This window comes from Arachis stenosperma, chromosome 3 (assembly GCF_014773155.1).
Source record: "Arachis stenosperma cultivar V10309 chromosome 3, arast.V10309.gnm1.PFL2, whole genome shotgun sequence".
Classification (NCBI taxonomy): Eukaryota; Viridiplantae; Streptophyta; class Magnoliopsida; order Fabales; family Fabaceae; genus Arachis; species Arachis stenosperma.
This window is the reverse complement of record NC_080379.1, coordinates 99,509,585-99,528,315: the sequence shown is the minus strand read 5'-3', so window position 1 is coordinate 99,528,315 and position 18,731 is coordinate 99,509,585. Positions and strand designations below refer to the sequence as shown.

At 40.6% G+C, this 18,731-nt stretch overlaps 2 non-coding genes across 2 annotated transcripts; one reads left to right on the top strand and one right to left on the bottom strand.

Moving 5' to 3' along the window:
• Positions 1-2,919: 2,919 nt before the first annotated feature.
• Positions 2,920-3,027, bottom strand: LOC130972665 (small nucleolar RNA R71). Its single transcript, XR_009083829.1, has one exon. It is a non-coding gene; the product is annotated as a small nucleolar RNA R71 (small nucleolar RNA).
• A 9,979-nt stretch (positions 3,028-13,006) lies between these two features.
• LOC130971540 (small nucleolar RNA R71) lies at positions 13,007-13,115 on the top strand. The gene has a single exon (XR_009082754.1). It is a non-coding gene; the product is annotated as a small nucleolar RNA R71 (small nucleolar RNA).
• Positions 13,116-18,731: the final 5,616 nt, after the last annotated feature.

The following is an 18,731-nucleotide window of genomic DNA, read 5'->3' as shown; positions in this document are numbered from 1 at the left end:
TTTTACTATTGTATTTTCATCTTGGTTTTTCTGGTTCCCTCTCTGGGGCCGAAGCCAATGATCACTTTTGTTCTTATGTATTTTCAACGGTGGAGTTTCTACATACCATAGATTAAGGTGTGGAGCTCTGCTGTACCTCGCGTATTAATGCAATTACTATTGTTCTTCTATTCAATTCAGCTTGTTCTTATTCCAAGATATCACTTGTTCTTCAACTTGATGAATGTGATGATCCGTGACACTCATCGTCATTCTCACCTATGAACGTGTGACTGACAACCACCTCCATTCTACCTTAGATTGGGTGGATATCTCTTGGATTTCTGATACATGACGTATGGTTGCTGCTCGCCTGACAAACGAGCACTCGCCTGACAACCGAGCCAGCCATTCCATGAGATCAGAGTCTTCGTGGTATAAGCTAGAATTGATGGCGGCATTCAAGAGAATCCGGAAGGTCTAAACCTTGTCTGTGGTATTCTGAGTAGGATTCAATGACTGAATGACTATGACGAGCTTCAAACTCGCAATTTTGGGGCGTTAGTGACAGACGCAAAAGAATCACTGGATTCTATTCCGACATGATCGAGAACCGACAGCTGGATAGCCGTGCCGTGACAGGGTGCGTTGAACATTTCCACTGAGAGGATGGGAGGTAGCCACTGACAACGGTGAAACCCTTGCATACACTTGCCATGGAAATGAGTAAGAAGGATTGGATGAAGACAGTAGGAAAGCAGAAAGACGGAAGGGACAAAGCATCTCCATTCGCTTATCTGAAGTTCTTACCAATGAATTGCATAAGTATCTCGATCTTTATCTTTTATTGATATATCATCCATAACCATTTGAGTCTGCCTGACTGAGATTTACAAGGTGACCATAGCTTGCTTCATACCAACAATCTCCGTGGGATCGACCCTTACTCGCGTAAGGTTTATTACTTGGACGACCCAGTGCACTTGCTGGTTAGTTGTGCGAAGTTGTGTTTATGCCATGGTATTGAGCACCAAGTCTTTGGGGCCATTACTAGGGATTATTTGAGTTGTGAAAAGTAGTGATCACAATTTCGCATGTCAAGTTTTTGGCGCCGTTGCCGGGGATTGTTTCGAGTATGGACAACTGACGGTTCATCTTGTTGCTTAGATTAGGTATTTTTCAGAGTTCTTAAGAATGAATTCTAGTGTTTCAAGGTGATGTTTTCATCATCACCAAAGCTGATTGATTCTCATCAATTTAGCTCTTGAATGCAATGTCCTGCTGAAGCTTGGCTATCCATGTCTAATTCCTTTAGACTAAAGCTTTAGACTAACATTGCATGATTCCTGGAATTCTCATTAAGAATTTTGATACCTTTATTTTCTTTTCCACTTAATTTTCGAAAAAACCAAAAAAATTACAAAATCATAAAAAACCAAAAATATTTTATGTTTCTTGTTGAGTCTAGTGTATAATTTTAAGTTTGGTGTCTTGCATGCATTGTTTATTTGATCTTAGTTCCATTTTCAAGTTAATAATACAGGGAACTGAAGATTCAGTACATGCAGCAGAGGAATTATACAGAAAAAGCTGGGCGTTCAAAACGCCCAGTGAAAAAGGAAAAACTGGCGTTTAAACGCCAGCCAGGATACCTGGCTGGGCGTTTAACGCCCAAAAAGGTAGCATTTTGGGCGTTAAACGCCAGAATGGACACCATTCTGGGCGTTTAACGCCAGGATGGCACAAGAGGGAAGATTTTGTTTTTAATGCAAATTTTTTTCAAGTTTTCAAAGTTTTTCAAAATCAAATCTTTTTCAAATCATATCTTTTCAATAAAATCTTTTTCAAAATCAATTTCTTTCCTTTTTCAAAGATACTTGCTATCAATTAATGATTTGATTCAACATTTCAAGTATGTTGCCTTTTCTGTTGAGAAAGGTTTAATGTTTGAATCATATCTTTTCTTGTTAGCCAAGTCATTAATTTTTAAAATCAAATCTTTTTAAAATTATTTTTCAAATCATATCTTTTCAATCATATCTTTTTAATCACACCTTTTTCAAAATAATTTTCAATCATGTCTTTTTAATTTCTAATTTCAAAATCTTTTTCAAAAATCACTTGATTTCTTTTCCACTCTTAGTTTTCGAAAATCAATTAAAGTTTTTCTAAATGTTTTTATAATCTTTTTAAATTATTTTCGAAAATTTCTTCCCCTCTTCTCACATCCTTCTATTTATGGAGTACCACTCCTCCTCAATGCACAATTCGAACTCTATCTCATTAAGTTCGAATTCTTCTACCTCTTCCTTCTATTTTTCTGTTCCTCTGACACCTCAAGGAATCTCTATACTGTGACATAGAGGATTCCACATTTTCTTGATCTCTTCTTTCTCATATGAGCAGGAGCAAAGACAAAAGCATTCTTGTTGAGGCTGACCCTGAACCTGAAAGGACCTTGAAGCGAAAGCTAAGAGAAGCTAAGGCACAACTCTCTGTAGAGGACCTAACAGAAATCTTCAAAGAAGAGGAACCCATGGCAGCCGAAAACAACAACAATGCCAACAATGCAAGGAAGGTGCTGGGTGACTTTACTGCACCTACTCCCGACTTCTATGGGAGAAGCATCTCTATCCCTGCCATTGGAGCAAACAACTTTGAGCTTAAGCCTCAATTAGTTTCTCTAATGCAACAGAATTGCAAGTTCCATGGACTTCCATTGGAAGATCCTCATCAGTTTTTAGCTGAATTCTTGCAAATCTGTGACACTGTCAAGACTAATGGAGTTGACCTGAGGTCTACAGACTTATGCTATTCCCTTTTGCTGTAAGAGACAGAGCTAGAATATGGTTGGACTCACAACCTAAAGAAAGCCTGAACTCTTGGGAAAAGCTAGTCAATGCCTTCTTGGCAAAGTTCTTTCCACCTCAAAAATTGAGTAAGCTTAGAGTGGAAGTCCAAACCTTCAGACAGAAGGATGGAGAATCCCTCTATGAAGCTTGGGAAAGATACAAACAATTGATCAGAAAATGTCCTTCTGACATGCTTTCTGAATAGAGCATCATAGGTATTTTCTATGATGGTCTCTCTGAACTATCCAAGATGTCTTTGGATAGCTCTGCTGGAGGATCTCTTCATCTGAAGAAGACGCCTACAGAAGCTCAAGAACTAATTGAAATGGTTGCAAATAACCAATTCATGTACACTTCTGAAAGGAATCATGTGAACAATGGGACAAATAAGAAGAAAGGAGTTCTTGAGATTGATACTCTGAATGCCATATTGGCTCAGAACAAGATATTGACTCAGCAAGTCAATTTGATTTCTCAAAGTCTGTCTGGAATGCAAAATGCACCAAGCAGTACTAAGGATGCTTCATCTGAAGAAGAAGCTTATGATCCTGAGAACCCTTCAATGGAAGAGGTGAATTACATGGGAGAACCCTATGGAAACACCTATAATTCTTCATGGAAAAATCATCCAAATTTTTCATGGAAGGATCAACAGAGACCTCAACAAGGTTTAAACAACAACAATGGTGGAAGAAACAGGTTTAGCAATAGCAAGCCTTTTTCATCATCTTCTCAGCAACAGACAGAGAATTCTAAGCAGAGCCACTCTGACTTAGCAACCATGGTCTCTCATCTAATCAAAACCACTCAAAGTTTCATGACTAAAACAAGGTCTTCCATTAGGAATTTGGAGGCACAAGTGGGACAGCTGAGCAAGAAAATTACTGAACTCCCTCCTAGTACTCTTCTAAGCAATACAGAAGAAAACCCAAAAGGGGAGTGCAAGGTCATCAACATGGCCGAATTTGGAGAGGAGGAAGAGGCAGTGAACGCCACTGAGGAAGACCTCAATGGCCGTCCACTAGCCTCTAATGAGTTCCCTAATGAGGAACCATGGGAATCTGAGGCTCAAAATGAGACCATAGAGATTCCAATGAATCTACTTCTGCCATTCATGAGCTCTGATGAGTATTCTTCCTCTGAAGAGGATGAGTATGTCACTGAAGAGCAAGTTGCTAAATACCTTGGAGCAATCATGAAGCTAAATGACAAGTTGTTTGGTAATGAGACTTGGGAGGATGAACCCCCTTTGCTCACCAAAGAACTGGATGACTTGTCTAGGCAAAAATTACCTCAAAAGAGACAGGATCCTGGGAAGTTTTCAATACCTTGTACCATAGGCACCATGACCTTCAAGAAGGCTCTGTGTGACTTAGGGTCAAGTGTAAACCTCAGGCCTCTCTCTGTAATGGAGAAGCTAGGGATCTTTGAGGTGCAAGCTGCAAGAAACTCACTAGAGATGGCAGACAACTCAAGAAAACAAGCTTATGGACTTGTAGAGGATGTTTTGGTGAAGATTGAAGACCATTACATCCCTGCTGATTTCATAGTCCTAGAGACTGGGAAATGCATGGATGAATCCATCATCCTTGGCAGACCCTTCCTAGCCACAGCAAAGGCTGTGATTGATGTTGATAGAGGTGAATTGATCATTCAAGTGAATGAAGAATCCTTTGTGTTTAAGGCTTAAGGATATCCCTCTGTCACCATGGAGAGGAAGCATGAAGAGCTTCTCTCAAAACAGAGCCAAACAGAGCCCCCACAGTCAAACTCTAAGTTTGGTGTTGGGAGGCCACAACCAAATTCTAAGTTTGGTGTTGAACCCCCACATTCAAACTCTAAGTTTGGTGTTGGGAGGTTCCAACATTGCTCTGAGCATCTGTGAGGCTCCATGAGAACCCTCTGTCAAGCTACTGACATTAAAGAAGCGCTTGTTGGGAGGCAACCCAATGTTATATTTTATCTATTTTCCTTTGTTATTTTATGTTTTCTTTAGGTTGATGATCATGAGAAGTCACAAAATCATTTGAAAAAGCAAAAACAGAATGAAAAATAGGAAAAAAAATAGCACACCCTGGAGGAAGATCCTGCTGGCGTTTAAACGCCAGTAAGGGTAGCAGTTGGGCGTTTAACGCCCAGTCTGGCACCATTCTGGGCGTTTAACGCCAGAAAGGGGTACCAGACTGGCATTAAACGCCAGGAAAGGGCAAGAAGCTGGCGTTAAACGCCAGAAATGGGCACCAGCCCGGCGTTTAACGCCAGAATTGGCAAAGGGTGCATTTTTGCACGCCACTTGGTGCAGGGTTGAATTTTTCTTGACACCTCAGGATCTGTGGACCCCACAGGATCCCCACCTACCCCACCACCCTCTCTCTTCTTTACCCATTCACCAATCACCTCAACCACTCTTCCCCAAAAACCCCTCACCTATCAAATCCCATCTTTCTCTTCACCACTCACATCCATCCTTCATAAAACCCCACCTACCTCACCATTCAAATTCAAACCACTTCCCCTCCCAAACCCACCCATAATGGCCGAACCCTACCCCTCTCTTCACCCCTATATAAACCCATCTTCACTCCTTCATTTTCACATACCTTAAACACTACTTCTTCCCCCCTTTTGGCGGAACCACAAAGCCATCTCCCTCTCCTCTATTTCTTCTTCTTCTACTCTCTTCTTTCTTCTTTTGCTCGAGGACGAGCAAACCTTTTAAGTTTGGTGTGGTAAAAGCATTGCTTTTTGTTTTTCCATAACCATTTATGGCATCCAAGGCCGGAGAAACCTCTAGAAAGAGGAAAGCGAAGGCAAAAGCTTTCACCTCCGAGTCATAGGAGATGGAGAGATTCATCTCAAGGGTGCATCAAGACCACTTCTATGAAGTTGTGGCCTTGAAGAAGGTGATCCCCGAGGTCCCTTTCAAACTCAAAAAGAGTGAATATCTGGAGATCCGACATGAGATCCGAAGAAGAGGTTGGAAAGTTCTTACCAACCCCATTCAACAAGTCGGAATCTTAATGGTTCAAGAGTTCTATGCCAATGCATGGATCACCAAGAACCATGATCAAAGTGTGAACCCGGACCCAAAGAATTGGCTTACAATGGTTCGGGGGAAATACTTAGATTTTAGTCCGGAAAATGTAAGGTTAGCATTCAACTTGCCCATGATGCAAGGAGATGAACATTCTTACACTAGAAGGGTCAACTTTGATCAAAGGTTGGACCAAGTCCTCACTGACATTTGTGAAGAGGGCGCCCAATGGAAGAGAGATTCAAGAGGGAAGCCGGTTCAATTGAGAAGGCATGACCTCAAGCCCATGGCTAGAGGATGGTTGGAGTTTATCCAACGCTCAATCATTCCCACTAGCAACCGGTCCGAAGTTACTATAGACCGGGCCATCATGATTCATAGTATCATGATTGGAGAGGAAGTGGAAGTTCATGAGGTTATAGCCCAAGAACTCTATAAGGTGGCGGACAAGTCTTCTACCTTGGCAAGGTTAGCCTTTCCTTATCTCATTTGTCACCTCTGTTATTCAGTTGGAGTGGACATAGAAGGAGACATCCTCATTGATGAGGACAAGCCCATCACTAAGAAAAGAATGGAGCAAACAAGAGATCCCACTCATCATGAAATCCCTGAGATACCTCAAGGGATGCACTTTCCTCCACAAAACTATTGGGAGCAAATCAACACCTCCCTAGGAGAATTGAGTTCCAACATGGGACAACTAAGGGTGGAGCACCAAGAACATTCCATCCTCCTCCATGAAATTAGAGAAGATCAAAGAATCATAAGAGAGGAGCAACAAAGACAAGGAAGAGACATTGAGGAGCTCAAGCACTCCATAAGATCTTCAAGAGGAAGAACAAGCCGCCATCACTAAGGTGGACCCGTTCTTTAATCTTCTTGTTCTTTATTTTCTTGTTTTTCGAATTTTCATGCTTATGTTTATCTATGTTTGTGTCTTATGATCATTAGTGTCTTAGTGTCTATGCCTTAAAGTTATGAATGTCCTATGAATCCATCACCTCTCTTAAATAAACAATGTTCTTAATTGAAAAAGAGTAGAATTGCATGAATTTTGAATTTTATAACAGATTAATTATTTTGATGTGGTGGCAATACTTTTGTCTTCTGAATGTATGCTTGAACAGTGCATATGTCTTTTGAATTTGTGGTTCATGAATGTTAAAATTGTTGGCTCTTGAAAGAATGATGAAAAAGGAGACATGTTACTGAGGATCTGAAAAATCATAAAAATGATTCTTGAAGTAAGAAAAAGCAGTGAATACAAAAAAAAGGGGTATATGAAAAAAAAAGAAGGAGAAAAACGAAAAGAAAAAAAGAGAAAGAGAAAAAGAAAGAAAAAGAAAGAAATAAAGTTGTGATCCAAGGCAAAAAGAGTGTGCTTAAGAACCCTGGACACCTCTAATTGGGGACTCTAACAAAGCTGAGTCACAATCTGAAAAGGTTCACCCAATTATGTGTCTGTGGCATGTATGTATCCGGTGGTAATACTAGAAGACAGAGTGCTTTGGGCCACGGCCAAGACTCAATAAGTAGCTGTGTTCAAGAATCATCTTACTTAACTAGGAGAATCAATAGCACTATCTGGATTCTGAGTTCCTAAAGAAGCCAATCATTCTGAATTTCAAAGGATAGAGTGAGATGCCAAAACTGTTCAGAGGCAAAAAGCTAAAAGCCCCGCTCATCTAATTAATACTGATCTTCATAGATGTTTTTGGAATTCATTGCATATTCTCTTCTTGTTATCTTATTTGATTTTCAGTTGCTTGGGGACAAGCAACAATTTAAGTTTGGTGTTGTGATGAGCGGATAATTTGTACGCTTTTTGGCATTGTTTTTAGTAGATTTAGTTAAGTTTTTAGTATATTTTTATTAGTTTTTAATTAAAATTCACTTTTCTGGACTTTACCATGAGTTTGTGTGTTTTTCTGTGATTTCAGGTATTTTCTGGCTGAAATTGAGGGACCTGAGCAAAAATCTGATTCAGAGACTGAAAAGGACTGCAGATGCTGTTGGATTCTGACCTCCCTACACTCGAAGTGGATTTTCTGGAGCTACAGAAGCCCAATTGGTGCGCTCTCAACGGCGTTGGAAAGTAGACATCCTGGGTTTCCAGCAATATATGATAGTCCATACTTTGCCCAAGATTTGATGGCCCAAACCGGCGTTCAAAGTCACCTTCAGAATTCCCAGCGTTAAACGCCGGAACTGGCACCAAAGTGGGAGTTAAACGCCCAAACTGGCACAAAAGCTGGCGTTTAACTCCAAGAAGAGTCTCTACACGAAAATGCTTCAATGCTCAGCCCAAGCACACACCAAGTGGGCCCGGAAGTGGATTTTTATGTCATTTACTCATCTTTGTAATTCTTAAGTGGATTTCTGATACATGACGCATGGTTGCTGCTCGCCTGACAAACGAGCGCTCGCCTGACAACCGAGCCAGCCATTCCATGAGATCAGAGTCTTCGTGGTATAAGCTAGAATTGATGGCGGCATTCAAGAGAATCCGGAAGGTCTAAACCTTGTCTGTGGTATTCTGAGTAGGATTCAATGACTGAATGACTGTGACGAGCTTCAAACTCGCGATTGTGGGGCGTTAGTGACAGACGCAAAAGAGTCACTGGATTCTATTCCGACATGATCGAAAACCGACAGCTGGATAGCCGTGCCGTGACAGGGTGCGTTGAACATTTCCACTGAGAGGATGGGAGGTAGCCACTGACAACGGTGAAACCCTTGCATACAGCTTGCCATGGAAAAGAGTAAGAAGGATTGGATGAAGACAGTAGGAAAGTAGAGAGACGGAAGGGACAAAGCATCTCCATTCGCTTATCTGAAGTTCTTACCAATGAATTGCATAAGTATCTCTATCTTTATCTTTTATTCATATATCATCCATAACCATTTGAGTCTGCCTGACTGAGATTTACAAGGTGACCATAGCTTGCTTCATACCAACAATCTCCGTGGGATCGACCCTTACTCACGTAAGGTTTATTACTTGGACGACCCAGTGCACTTGCTGGTTAGTTGTGCGAAGTTGTGTTTATGCCATGGTATTGAGCACCAAGTCTTTGGGGCCATTACTAGGGATTATTTGAGTTGTGAAAAGTAGTGATCACAATTTCGCATGTCAATATGGCTATGGTTTAAAAGATTGGGGGGAGGGGAATATGGGTGACAAAATTTAAATTTTAGTGGATGGGGGTTGGTGGGAGTTATGATGGTTTTGGGAAAGAAGTATGGATGTGATTTGTTGAGGGTTTATAGGAAAGAGTGTGATGGGAAGTGTGAAAAGAAGAGAGAAGAAGGTGGGGTAAGTGAAGATGCTGTGGGACCTATTGGTCCTGAGAGGCTAGGGAACTCAAATTCCTTGCCCCCCTTATGGGCATTGAATGCCCAGCTTATGCTCCATAGCTGGCATTCAACGTCAGCTTCCTGCTCCATTCAGGGCATTGAATACCCAAGAGGGACCTCCTTCCTGGCGTTCAACAGCAGGTCTTCTGTCTCTGTTGGGCGTTGAATACCCAGCCTTTGCTCCTTGGCTAGCGTTCAACACCAGTAATGTTACCCTTTGTGGGCATTGAATGCCCACTCCTCCCTTCTTGTCTAGCGTTCAACTCCAGCAAGATATGAACTCCATGGTATTCTGTTTCCACTTTTGAACCTTTCTGTCTCTGTTCTGACTAATGCACATGATCATGAACCTAAAGAAAATAATTAAGAAAAATAAATTCAAATAAAAACATAAATAATAACTATGGCTGGGTTGCCTCCTAACAAGCGCTTCTTTAACGTTACTAGCTTGATGGTTAGCTCCTTACGGAGATTGATATGGGCTCAGAATTTCACCCCTTACAGTGAACTTTCTTCCTGTCTTTTCGTGGATGAGCTCCACATGCTCTAGAGATAAGACACAACTCACTGCATATGGTGTGACTGGTTTTTTTGTGAAGACAACTCTCATGCTAGGTGAGAGGCCTTCAGTGGGGATCTTTTTGTCCCTCCAGCCTTTAGATACTTTCTTCTTAGTACCTTTGTTTTCAATGCTTGTTGTTGGTTGCCCAACACCAAACTTAGAATTGCTGTCTGGGTGCTTAGTAAAGCTCTGCACTGAAAGATAGGATTGGAACACTAAGTGTTGCACAGTTATTTCTCTTTTCTTAGAGGTAGAGTTGGGGTGAGGCATCTTGAACAAGATGTGTTTCTCCCCTAGTTGTAAAAGAAGTTTTCCCTTTGCTACATCAATGATAGCATTGACAGTGGCTAGGAAAGGTCTTCCAAGGATGATGGACTGGTGCACGAAATTGTGATCATCAACAATGGCGCCAAAGACTTGGTAGCGCTCTCAAACGTGAATCACACTTTGTCACAACTCCGCACAACTAACCAGCAAGTGCACTGGGTCGTCCAAGTAATAAACCTTACGTGAGTAAGGGTCAATCCCACGGAGATTGTTGGTATGAAGCAAGCTATGGTCATCTTGTAAATCTTAGTTAGGAAGATTCAAATGGTTATAAAGGTTTCAAAATTAATAATAAATAAAGCATAAAATAAAATAGAGATACTTATGTAATTCAATGGTGGAAATTTCAAATAAGTGCATAGAGATGCTTGTTCCTGTTGAATATCTGCTTTCCTACTGCTTTCATCCAATTCTTCATACTCCTTTCGATGGCAAGCTGTATGTAGGGCATCACCGTTGTAAATGGCTACTTTCTATCCTCTCAGTGAAAAAGTTCCAAATGCTCTTGTCACAGCATGGCTAATCATCTATCGGTTCTCGATCATATCAGAATAGAATCCATTGATTCTTCTGCGTTTGTCATCACGCTCAACAATCGCGAGTTTGAAGCTCGTCACAGCCATTCAATCCCTGAATCCTACTCGGATGATCAAGGTCCAGGCATGGCCAAATGGCCAGCCCCCAAAGTCTAAGAACTAAATGTCCAAAGATGGATGCTAAGATAAAAGACGAAACCAAGATGTCTAATACAATAGTAAAATGTCCTATTTATACTAGACTAGCTACTAGGGTTTACAGAAATAAGTAATTAATGCAGAAATCCACTTCCGGGACCCACTTGGTGTGTGCTTGGGTTGAGCTTGAGCTTTACACGTGCAGAGGCTTCTCTTGGAGTTAAACGCCAAGTTGTAACGTGTTTTTGGCGTTTAACTTTGGTTTATGACGTGTTTCTGGCATTTGACTCCAGAATGCGCATGGAACTGGCGTTGAACGCCAGTTTGCATCATTTTAATTCGAATAAAGTATGGATTATTATATATTTCTGGAAAGCTTTGGATGTCTACTTTCCAACGCCATTAAGAGCGCGCCATTTGGAGTTTTGTAGCTCCAGAAAATCCATTTTGAGTGCAGGGAGGTCAGAATCCAACATCATCAGCAGTCCTTTGTCAGCCTCCTTATCAGAGTTTTGCTCAGGTCCCTCAATTTCAGCCAGAAAATACCTGAAATCACAAAAAAACACACAAACTCATAGTAAAGTCTAGAAATGTGAATTTAGCATAAAAACTAATGAAAACATCCCTAAAAGTAGCTAGATCCTACTAAAACTACCTAAAAATAATGCCAAAAAGTGTATAAATTATCCGCTCATCATGGACTCATCCTCATCTTCCCCAGTATCTAAAATTATGAAGTTTGTAGGTATGTAGAGGTCTTCAACCTTTACTAACACATCCTCTACTAAGCCATATGCTTTTTTCATTGACTTGTCTGCCATCTCCAGTGAGATATTTGCAGCTTGTACCTCAAAGATTCCCAACTTCTCCATCACAGAGAGTAGCATGAGGTTTAAACTTGATCCTAGGTCACACAGAGCCTTCTCAAAAGTCATGGTACCTATAGTACAAGAAATTAGGAAACGTCTGGGATTCGGAAGCCTTTGAGGCAGCTTTTGTTGAACTAAAGCATTGAGTTCTTTGGTAAGCACTGTAGGTTCTTCCTCAAATGTCTTTACTCCAAATAACTTGGCATTTAGATTCATGAGAGCTCCTAGGTACCGAACAACTTGCTCTTCCCTAGTTTCCTCATCCTCATCAGAGGATGAGTATTCATAAAAACTCATGAATTGCATAAGTGCTTGCAAGAGGACCTCTATGGTCTCTACATGAGCCTTGGCTTCCTCTAATTATTGAATAGGGACATCATTAGTGGGTGTTGAATACTCAGTAGGAACATCTTTATTGGCATTCCACTCCACCTCTTGTGGCCTTTTGGGCATTGAATGCTCAGTGGGGACATCTTCAATGGTGATCAACGCTATTAAGGGTGTAGTATTGGGCGTTGAATGCCCATAAGGGATTTCATCATTGGCGTTCAACACCAGATTTCTCCCTTTAGATTTGGCCTTAGCTTCAGTAGTGATGGCCTTGAACTCTTCTCTTGGGTTTACTTCAGTGTTACTAGGAAGAGTGTTAGGAGGAGTCTCAGGGATTTTCTTACTCAGTTGACCAACTTGTACCTCCAAATTTTTTATGGAGGACCTTGTTTCAATTATGAAACTATGAGTGGTCTTTGAGAGGTTGGAGAGTATAGTGACTAAGCCAGAAAGGCTCTGCTTAGAAGTCTGAATATGTTCCTGAGAAGATGGGAATGGTGGCCTGTTGTTGAACTTATTCTGGGTTCTTTCACCTTGATTATTATTGAAGCCTTGCTGAGGCTTCTGTGGATCCCTCCATGAAAGGTTAGGATGGTTCCTACATGAAGGGTTATAGGTATTTCCAGAGGGTTTTTCCATATAATTCACCTCCTCCATGGTGGGTTGATCAGGATCATAAGCATCCACATCAGGAGATACTTCTTAGGTACTGCCCGCAGTAGTTTGCATTCCAGTCAAATGCTGAGAGATCATATTGACCTGTTGGGTCAAGATCTTGTTCTGAGCCAATATGGCATTCAGAGTGTCTACTTCAAGAACTCCTTTCTTCTTAGCTACCCTATTATTTACAGGATTTCTCTCAGAAATGTACATGAATTGGTTGTTTACAACTATATCAATGAGTTCTCTTGCTTCTGCAAGCATTTTCTTTAAGTGGAGTGATCTACCTGCAGAGCTATCTAATGATATTTTGGACATCTCAGAGACACTATCATAGAAGATGCCTAGGATAGACCATTCTAAGAGCATGTTAGAAGGACATCTCCTGATCAATTGCTTGTATCTTTCCTAAGCTTCATAGAGGGATTCACCTTCTTTTTGTCTGAAGGTTTAAACTTCCACTCTGATTTTGCTCATCTTCTGAGGTGGAAAGAACTTGGCCAAGAAAGCATTGACTAATTTTTTCCAAGAGTCTAGGCTTTCTTTAGGTTAAGAATCCAACCATATCCTAGCTTTGTCTTTAACCGAAAAGGGAAAGAGCATAAGTCTATAGACCTCAGGATAAACTCCATTGGTCTTAACAGTGTCACAGATTTACAAGAATTCAAATAGAAACTGATGTGGATCTTCTAGTGGAAGTCCATGGAATTTACAATTCTGTTACATTAGAGAGACTAATTGAGGCTTAAACTCAAATTTGTTTGCTCTAATAGCAGGTATGGAGATACTTCTTCCATAGAAATCAGAGGTTGGTATGGTGTAGTGATAAACCCCAATTTTGTGGTTTATCTTGTGTTGAATTCAGGGGATTTTATCAACTTATCTCACATTTATTCAATGAAATACCATGGTTTTGTGAATTTTTCTTAATTTATGCTTAAGAGTGAAAACATTTTTTAGGCCTTAAAATTGCTAAATTTAATTCACTTTATTCCATTCGATCCCCTAATTTCGTTGTAAGCGTAGCCCAAACCAACAATCGATCCTCAAATCAAAGTTTAATTTTTGGTTGTCACAAGTCCAACCCAATAAAAATAACCGAGAGTATTAGTCCCGGGTCGTTCTCCCTAGGAATCACAATCGAGTGCTTAATTATTGGTTATGAGTTTCACGGGTTGGGTTGATAAAACAAGAAATTAAAAAGGCAAAAAATGTAAAGCAAACAACTAAGGATAACAAATGCCAAAAAGAGACATTCAAGGCAAGGATTGAGAGTATAGGATTTCTATCCTGGTCATTAATCATCATAGAATAATTAACAAGAGCTAATCCCATTAAGTCATCCCCCATAGGAAGAAGGTATAATGTTATCTTCACATTGAGAAAAAATCAAATAAGACTAGTTAATCTCAATCCAAAAGTCCTAATCAACTTACTAATTGAATTAGCAAGAGATTAGAGTCAATGGAAATAATATTAACTAACAACTCTAGATCACCAATCTAAATTGGGTATTAAAGAGTCAAGATCACCTAATTTTTCTTTCTAAGCTAAGAATGCTCGAAAAGCTACTCTAACATCCAACCAAGCATTTTGCCAAACACTTGGAAGGCATAAAAGGAAAACATCATAAAAGTACAAGAATAATAAATCTACAACTACCCAATGCAAGAAAAGTAACAACCAACAAAGCAATTAACCATAAGAACATCAAACATAAATTGCATTAAATGAAAATCGAAGTAACAAGAGTGCTCATAAACATAAAAGTGAAATAAAAGGAAAATTAACACCATAAACTAAAAGAACAAAGATTTAGGAACAAGAAATTGTAAAGGAAACAAGATGAAAACAAGAATTAAAACCTTAATCTAAGAAAAAATTAAACTAAGAACCCTAATTTCTAGAGAGAAGAAGCAGCTTCTCTCTCTAGAACTAACCTAAGACATGCTTCCTACACTAACTAATTGCTCTCCTTTTGACCCTTCATGAATTTTGCATGAGATAGCCTCAGAAATGAGTTGGATTTGATCCTGAAAAGCTCAGAAATTGCCTCCAGCGAATTCACTTTAATGAGGTCACGTGATCAACGTCACGCGTGCGTGTGGTCGATGCGTGCGCATCACTGGAAAATCCCCTCCTCACGCGTATGCATGGGTCACGCGTGCGCGTGGCCATGAATGTCCTCCTCATGCGTACGCGTGGATGACGCGTGCGCGTGGGCTTGAATCCTCCAAATGCTCATTTCTTCATGAATTCTCCACTTTGCATGCTTTTCTCTTGACTTCTTCCATCAAATACTTGCCTTATAAATCTGAAATCACTCAACAAACATATCAAGGCATCGAATGGAATTAAAGTGAATTAAATTTAGCTAATTAAAGGTCTAAAAAGTATGTTTTCACTCTTAAGCACAAATTTAGGGAGAATTACAAAACCACGCTGTTTCATTGAATAAATGTGGGATAAGTTGATAAAATTTCCTAAATTAGGCACAAGATAAACCACAAAATTGGGGTTTATCATGTAGTCACCAAGAATCTTTCTTGCATCTCTGATGAGCGGATAATTTATACGCTTTTTGGCATTGTTTTCAGTATGTTTTTAGTAGATTTTAGTTAGTTTTTATTATATTTTTATTAGTTTTTATTTAAAATTCACTTTTCTGGACTTTACTATGAGTTTGTGTATTTTTCTGTGATTTCAAGTATTTTCTGGCTGAAATTGAGGGACCTGAGCAAAAATCTGATTCAGAGGCTGAAAAAGGACTGCAGATGCTGTTGGATTCTGACCTCCCTGCACTCGAAGTGGATTTTCTGGAGCTACAGAAGCCCAATTGGTGCGCTCTTAATTGCGTTGGAAAGTAGACATCCTGGGCTTTCCAGCAATGTATAATAGTTCATACTTTTCCTGAGATTTGATGGCCCAAACCGGCGTTGCAAATCAGCTTCAGAATTCCCAGCGTTTAACGCCGAAACTGACACTTTACATGTTTCTTATTGTATCTTCTACTGCATGAGTCTCTAAACCCCATGGTTGGGGGTGAGGAGCTCTGCTGTGTCTTGATGGATTAATGCAATTACTACTGTTTTTCATTCAATAATGCTTGCTTCTATTCTAAGATATCACTTGTTCCTAAACCTAATGAATGTGATGATCCGTGACACTCATCATCATTCTCACCTATGAACGTGTGCCTGACAACCACCTCCGTTCTACCTTAGATTGAGTAGATATCTCTTAGATTCCTTAATCAGAATCTTCGTGGTATAAGCTAGAATTGATGGCGGCATTCAAGAGAATCCGGAAGGTCTAAACCTTGTCTGTGGTATTCTGAGTAGGATTCAAGGATTGAATGACTGTGACGAGCTTCAAACTCCTGAAGGATAGGCGTTAGTGACAGACGCAAAAGAATCACTGGATTCTATTCCGACCTGATTGAGAACCGACAGATGAATAGCCATGCTGTGGCAGAGCGCATTGAACATTTTCACTGAGAGGATGGGAGGTAGCCATTGACAACGGTGAAACCCTACATACAGCTTGCCATGGAAGGAGCATTGCGTGCTTGAAGAAGAAGACAGTAGGAAAGCAGAGATTCAGAAGATAGAGTATCTCCAAAACCTCAACATGTTTTCCATTACTGCAAAACAAGTATCTATTTCATATTCTTTTACTCATCACAATTAAACCTGAGAATTATTGATATCCTGACTAAGAGTTACAAGATAACCATAGCTTGCTTCATGCCGACAATCTTCGTGGGATTGATCCTTACTCATGTAAGGTATTACTTGGACGACCCAGTGCACTTGCTGGTTAGTTGTGCGGAATTGCAAAAGTGTGATTGCAATTTTGTGCACCAAGTTTTTGGCGCCGTTGTCGGGGATTGTTCGAGTTTGGACAACTGACGGTTTATCTTGTTGCTTAGATTCGGACTGTTTTATTTTTGTTGGTTTAGAGTCTTTTATTTGAGTTTAGTTTCATATTTTAAGTTTGGTGTCAATTGCATGCTTTTGTTTTCTTTTATTTTTTTCGAATTTGCATGTCCTTAGTCCTTTCTTGATCTCTAAAAATTTTAAGTTTGGTGTCATTTTGTTGTTTTTCTCTTTCCTCATTTCAAAAATCAAATCTTTTTCAAAATAATTTTCAATCATATCTTTTCAATTGCTAATTCCAAAATCTTTTTAATTAACTAATTGATTCGGTTTTCAATTTGCTTTGATCTTATTTTCTTTTAATTTTCGAAATTTTATTTTATTTTCCATTTATTTTATTTTATTTTTTTTCGGTCACCTTTAAAAAAAATTTTTTTACTTTACTTGTGAATCCATATCATATTCCCTTTCTCCATCATGGACCTAAGTGGAATTGAGCAGTCCAGAAGGACTCTGGGGTCATATGCTAACCCCATTACAACTGCATATGGGAATAGTGATGCAAGTGCATATTCGCTATATTAGTTAGTTAGTTTAGTTGGTTTTAGCTTACTTTCACTCATTTTCTCTAAATAAACAAAGCCTTTTATGAGTTTTATCTTCATGCATGAGAATATCAAGGAACATGTTGATTCTAACCAAATTCATGCAAATGATTTAGAGAATACATACATGAATGAATATGAATGAATCTCATGAAATTTATTGCATGAATTGGTAAGACTTTGAAGCTATTTCCTTTGTTGATGATAGGTGATGAAACAAGGAAGCATGGAAGCAAGAATGATGCAAGCTGGGCAAAAAGAAGAAAAGTTGGCGTTGCCAACTTGGGAATAGGGTGCGTTGTTGAGGACAACGCCAGGCAACCTTGAAGAACAAAAGTTGGCGTTGCCAACTTGAAGAAAGGGGGCGTTGTTGAAGGCAACGCCAGGCAGCCCTGGAGAAGCAAATTTGGGCGTTGCCAACTCTGGAAGGGCGTTGCCAACGCCAATTTGTGAAGCAAGCAAGGCAGCCCTGGAGAGCAAATGTTGGCGTTGCCAACTTGGAGGAAGGAGTGAGTTGTTATGGGAAACGCACAAGGAACTTGGGCCATGAAGGAGTTTCGAGGGCGTTGCCAACGCCAAGAACTATTGGCGTGTCTCAAGGCAACGTACATGAGTGAGCTTGGCCCAAGAGGAGAAGAAGCTGGCGTTGCCAACGCCAGGAACCATAGGCGTTATTCAAGGCAACGCCAGGCAACAAATGGAGCCTTGAAGAGGAGCTCGAGGGCGTTGCCAACGCCAGGAACTATAGGCGTGTCCCTAGGCAACGCCACACAAGCAAACTTGGCCCAGGAAAATGAGATGCACGTTGCCAACGCCAAGTTATGAAGGCGTGTTCCTTGGCAACGTAGCAAGGAATTTTGGCACCAAAGGGGAGCTCGAGCACGTTGTTGAGCCAAGAAAGCATTGGCGTGTTTGGCAACAACGCCAGGAATGGTTGCTTGGCTAGGCACCAAGTCTTGGTGCCAACCAAGTTGCCAACGCCAGGAAGGGCACCAACCAAGTTGCCAACACCAGGAAGGGCACCAACCAAGTTGCCAACGCCAGGAAGGGTACCAACCAAGTTGCCAACGCCAGGAAGCCTTGCCATGCACGTTGCCAACACCAGGAAGCCTTGCCATGCACGTTGCCAACGCCAGGAAGCCTTGCCATGCACGTTGCCAACTCAAGAAAACATTGGCGTGTTTGGCAACAACTCCAGGAAGCTTTGGATGGTGAAGAATTGAGGTAGCACGTTGCCAACTTGGAATATAGGGGCGTTATCCACAACAACTCCAACAAGACAGCCTGACCATGTCCCCTTCAATGGAAGATATCTTGAGCTACAGAGATCCAAATTGAGTGCTTCCAGTTGCGTTGGAAAGCTAACATTCAGAGCTTTCCAACCATATATAATAGTCTATGGTGGAGCACAAAATTGAAGCCAAACCAGAGTCATCTTTAGGCCCTAAAAACAAGAACATGAAGTTGAAATTCAAGAAGGCTAGAGATGAGCCCTGGAGGGGGGCACGAGCACGTTGCCAACGTGCTAGCAAGGGGGCGTGTTTTGCAACAACGCCAGCCTCAAGTCCCTGCCTTGGGAGGTTAGGCACGGGCACGTTGCCAAC